Genomic DNA, 6,153 nt, shown 5'->3' on the forward strand with positions numbered 1-6,153 from the left:
AGGGAAGGAGTTCAATCGCCCACTTTGCCACTCGACCAGTTGCATCTCTGTTGTTCAGAATCTCTGATAATGGAGCATCGCTGACGACTGTAATGGAGTGGTCAGAGAAGTAATGTGCAACCTTCTTCGTGGTCATATAAATCCCATAAACAAGCTTCTGATAATGTGGATATCTTTGCTTTGATGGAGTCAAAACTTCAGAGACATAGTATACTGGGCGCTAAACTTTGTAAGCTTTTCCTTCTTCTTCCCGCTCGACTGTAAGTATTGTACTGACACTTGTCCAGTGGCTGCAATGAAAAGCAGTAAAGGCTCTTCGCTGATTGGAGCAGCAAGCACCGGCTGGGTGGAAAGTTCGAATTTTTCGCGTCCTTTGACACACAGCGAGGGTGGCCCAGTGTGGTTGTCTTCTTTCGGGTTGTTACTTCCTCTTCACCATTGGCATATTTGGTGGCAATCTCCATCATCCGAGTCAGAGTCATATCTCCTGTCCGACTGAATTTCAGATTCAATTCCCGATACTTAACGCCTTCTTTGAAGGCACAAATTGCTTGGTGATCCGACACATTCTCCACTATATGGTGTAATGTGATCCATCTCTGGATATAATCTGTCAGAGTTTCATTTGGTTTCTGAATGCAACACTGTAATTCTGTCAGCCCTGCTGGTCGTTTGCAAGTACCTTCAAATGTTCTGACAGATACTCGAGCAAGATCTTCCCAAGTATAAATACTACCAGGCGCTAACTGATTCAGCCACGCTTTGGTCGAGCCCTCTAACATCAAAGGGAGATGCTTAATGGCAACTTCATCATTGCCACCACCAATCTGTACAGCCACTCGATAATCCTCAAGCCAAGTGTCAGGCTTGGACTCCTTAGTGAACTTACTGACTCCAGTCGCCAACCTGAAGTTGGGAGGAATCACTGCAGCCCTGATGGCTTTGCTGAAGCACTTTGGATCTGAGACATGCACTCTGCTGCTGGTTGGAAAGTCTCTGTCGTGGCCTTCTCTGTGAGCTCTGTTTCTGTCGACCAGACCCTGAACGAGAATAGATCTCGCATCAAAGCCCGGTTCCCTGGGGTCGACTGGAATCCTTCGCCCACCACTGTGAGGACGTCTGTCATCATGCTGTCGAGGCACGTATGACCCACTCCTTGGGGGAGGCGTGGGCACTCGATGATGATCATCGTGATCGAATCGGTGATCATACTGCTTGCGGTTTCTGTACTGATCTTGCTGGTCCCCACATCCCTCATGCCTCGGGGGCGATCTCGGGCTGTGAGCCGACTGGACTGTGTCTGCAACCACGGATCTGCTATGGATCCTATTCTGTGACTGAGATACTGTTGTATTCTGCTCTCCCGCTGCTCGAGCAAAGCTTGGATCTGCACCAAACCTCGTCCAGCTTCTGACTGGGAAGGTTGAATTGACTCTGCTATTCGGGCCGCAGCTGTGAGATTCTGGATCGGAGTTCGGTATACCTGAGTCGGAGGCAGAAAAAGTTGGCGTCGACTGGACTCGGGGATACGCTGCCGAGCACGCTTGTCGAGTACGCGCTGGAGGTTCTCCAGTCAAGTGCGCTCAGCCAAGTTGGCCAGGCGCGCCTCCTCCAAGGCCTGGGCCTCAGGGGTTTCTCCAATGATAGGAGTGTGAAGCGCATCCATGTTCCGGCGGTGAAATTCTTCCCTCCACTGCGAAGAGAGGGGTTCGGGGCGGTACTCTTTGTGAACATGCGACGGATCTCCGCCCCCATCACCTCCGTCTTCATGGGTGAAGCCAGGAGGACTGTGTGGTCCATTGACCATCAAAACTTCCGCCGTGGGGTCGCTGCTGTCGCACTCGGATGCAGTCTCTATGGAGCCAGTCGACAGGTCGAACAGGCCGTAGAGAGTTTCGTCGGGCTCGATTGCCGCGACTTGGGGGGTGGCCGACTGGCGAGCCACCGCATGCCTCACCCACCGCTGAAGTCTCGATTGACCGGAACGTTTGTTCCGGCGGGCTGCAGGGAGGGAGGTCAGCACAAGAGCCGACCGATACTGAGTCGATGGCTGCTGTAGGAGGACGCCACGGACGCATGCGCGAAAGTGCATTGCCCCACGGACGGGGAGCGCCTCAACGTCGAGTGGTGCTTCTTGGAGCCAAGCGGAGTTGTCGGCGACGAATATGAGCGCGCCGAAACGGATCTCGCGGCCCTCGGCCAAACTTCCGCCTGAAACCATGTTGATGGGGATTGGAAAAATCGTAACTTCTCCAACAAGTCGCTAAGACACCTGCCCCACGGTGGGCGCCAACTATCGTGGTTCTAAGTCTGACAGTAGAATGGGCGTAGGAATGTAGAGGCAAGATCCTAGCTATGGAGGAGTTGTACACGCGAGTTTTATGAGTTCAGGCCCTTCTCGGAGGAAGTAACAGCCCTACGTCTCGGAGCCTGGAGGCGGTCGACTGGCTTATATAGAGTGCGCCAGGACCCCAGCCAGCCCACGTCACAGAGGGTTTAAGGTATATTAAAGAGAGAACGTTACTGGTACTGCCCACACTAAAGTGCTATAAATGACGATTAAGCCTATAAGTAAATGCCCGACCGTTGCTCATGCAGAGTGGCATTAGCTCTTCTGCCCGTCGAGTGACTTCTGCGACGGTCGAGTGACATTGATTCTTCCAAGTGGAATGTCTCTGGTCGAGTGGATGATGGTACCCTTTGAATGATCCTAGCTTTAGGGTGACGTCCTAGGGGAGGATGTCTAGGTCAGGTCTATGACCCTACCCTAGGTACATAGCTTCATCAGTGCTATTCTAGGACAAAGAGTTGATAAGAAACTAAATGTTATTCATTATGCTAGTAAAACTCTATACAGTGCTCAAAGAAATTATGCTACTACTGAAAAAGAATTCTTAGCAGTGGTGTTTGCTTGTGATAAATTTAGACCTTATATTGCTGATTCCAAAGTAACTGTTCACACAGACCATGCTGCTATTAAATATCTTATGGAAAAGAAAGATGCTAAACCTAGACTTATTCGTTGGGTTCTCTTGTTACAAGAATTTGATTTACATATCATTGATAGAAAGAGAGTTGAGAACCCCGTAGTTGATAACTTGTCTAGGCTTGAAAATGTGCTTGATGACCCACTTCCTATTGATGATAGTTTTCCTGATGAGCAGTTAGCTGCAATAAATGTTGCTAACCTTGGTATGTTGACTATGCTAATTACATTGTTGCTAAATATTTACCACCTAGCTTTACATACCAGGAAAAGAAAAAAATTCTTCTATGGTTTAAGACATTACTTTTGGGATGACCCACATCTTTATAAAGAAGGAGTAGATGGTATTATTAGACGTTGTGTACCTGAGCATGAATAGGGGCAAATCCTACTGAAATGTCACTCCGAGGCTTATGGAGGGCATCATGCTGGAGATAGAACTGATCACAAGGTATTGCAATCTGGATTTTATTGGCCTACTCTCTTCATGGATGCCCATAAGTTTGTCTATTCTTGTGATGAATGCCAAAGAATGGGTAATATCGGTAAGCGTCAAGAAATGCCTATGAATTATTCACTTGCTGTTGAACCATTTGATGTTTGGGGATTTGATTACATGGGACCTTTTCCTTCCTCTAATGGGTATACACATATTTTGGTTGCTGTTGATTATGTTACTAAATGGGTAGAAGCTATTCCAACTAGCAGTGCTGATCACAACACCTCTATTAAAATGCTTAAGGAAGTTATTTTCCCAAGGTTTGGAGTCCCTATATATTTAATGACTAATGGTGGTTCACACTATTCATGGTGCTTTCCGTAGAATGCTTGCTAAGTATGATGTTAACCATAGAATTGCATCACCCTATCATCCTCAGTCTTGTGGTCAAGTTGAACTCAGCAATAGAGAAATAAAATTAATTTTGCAAAAGACTGCTAATAGGTCTAGGAAGAATTGGTCTAAGAAATTAGATGATGCACTTTGGGCTTACAGGACAGCATATAAAAATCCTATGGGTATGTCTCCTTATAAAATGGTGTATGGAAAAGCTTGTTATTTACCTCTTGAGTTAGAACATAAAGCTTATTGGGCAGTTAAAGAACTCAATTATGATTTCAAACTTGCTGGTGAAAAGAGGTTATTTGATATAAGCTCATTAGATGAATGGAGAACCCAAGCTTATGAAAATGCAAAGTTATTCAAAGAAAAAGTTAAAAGATGTCATGACAAAAGAATTCAAAAGCGTGAGTTTGAAGTTGGAGAATATGTTCTTTTATACAACTCTCGCTTTAGATTTTTTGCAGGGAAGCTTCTCTCGAAATGGGAAGGCCCCTATGTCATCGAGGAGGTTTATCGGTCTGGAGCCATCAAAATAAATAATTTCGAAGGCACTAACCCGAAGGTTGTCAATGGGCAATGAATAAAGCATTATATCTCAGGTACGCCTACTAATGTTGAAAGTAATATTATCCAAACTTTAACACCTGAAGAACACATAAAAGAGTCCTTCTGGAACACTCCAGAATCGTGAAAATAAGGAGGTACGTGATACGGTAAGTAAACAGACTCCAAAAAATCTACAAAAATATTTTTTTATCAGTTTTGGAATATTTTAAAATTTTGGAAATAAAGAAACTTCCAGGAAGCGTACCCTAGTGGGCACAAGACACCAGGGTGCGCCAGGCAAGCCTGGCGCGCCCAGGTAGGTTGTGCCCACCTGGGATACCTCCCGTACTCCGTTTTCATACCATATACTTGTCCTGCAAGATAAAAAATCTATATTTACTTCCTGAACCTGTTGATCACCGTATCGCGAAGAAATCCTCTATTCTCTTTTTCCTTGTTGTTTTCTGTTAGATTCCATCTACCATGGCCTCTTCAAGCTCTTCCAAGGACAATATCTCTCCTTCACCACCAAAAGGAGGATTGAGTGTCGGGTATGGGCACTCCCCTTGGCTTCCGCTAAGCTTGGGGAGCTGCCCTGGTATCGTATCATCCCACTATCTTTTTGCTTTTATTTATCTTAGTTCAATCTTTTTCTTTCAGATGAAATAAAGTTTAGTTTGATCCTTTCTTCTTTTGATAGTTTGCTTAGTTATCTATCCTTGTAATCATGTGGAAGTTATATAATGAAGTAGTTTTAGTTTTTGCTTTCTTTACTTTCATGCTCCAAATGAAGAAAAGAAATAAGAAACAAAGAAAAAGAGAAAGGAAATAAATGAAGAAAGGAAATAAATAATGAAAAGATTATATACTAATCCTATGGTAGGTGATGTCACCACATAAGGAAAAGTATAGGTAGAAAATTTTATTAGAGATTGACAAACATAGCATTAGTCAATGATGCAACTCATGACAGAATTAATAAGGAAAGAGAAGATTCACATACAAATATACTATCCTAGAAATCTTTTGTGATTGTGAGCCCTCATCAAAATATTATATGCCAAAATTGTTGACGTTGGACAAGGAATACAACTTAATGGTTTATGTTTGTTTATATTCACATAGAAGTCATATTGTTATAGATCCTTTAACATGTGATGCTTGCCCCCTATCTCTGCTAGCCAAAAATTCTGTACTGAGTAGAGATACTACTTGTGCATCCAAAAACCCTTAAACCCAAATCTTTTTCAAGAGTTCACCATACCTACCTAGGGATTGAGCAAGATCCCTCAAGTAAGTTGTCATCAGTGCAAAAAGGCAATAAAAATTGCTTCTAAAAGTGTGACATCATTTAGTGTAAGAGAAAATTGAGCGTTGTACGAACTTGGATGACAAAGAAAAAAAGCGACAGACTGCATAATAAAGGTTGTCATCTTAAGGGGCAATACAACGTGACATTCACTTGCACTAAGGGATTGAGCATACAAACAAATAAGCGCATGGCAACCTCTGCTCCCCTCTACGAAGGGCCTATCTTTTACTTTTATGCAAAGAGTCAAAGTTTTTCTCTCTATTCCTTTTATTTTTCTCTTTTGGCAAGAATCATGTGGTGAGGAAAGATCTAGGCACATATGTCCAGTTGAGTATAGATAGCATGAGTTATTATTGTTGACATCACCCTTGAGGTGAGCATGTTGGGAGGTGAAACTATAAGCCCCTATCTTTCTATGTGTTCGGTTGAAACATTTTGCTCACGACATGTGACCCTTCCTGAAAAGAT

The sequence above is a fragment of the Triticum aestivum genome, chromosome 5A (assembly GCF_018294505.1).
Source record: "Triticum aestivum cultivar Chinese Spring chromosome 5A, IWGSC CS RefSeq v2.1, whole genome shotgun sequence".
Lineage (NCBI taxonomy): Eukaryota > Viridiplantae > Streptophyta > Magnoliopsida > Poales > Poaceae > Triticum > Triticum aestivum.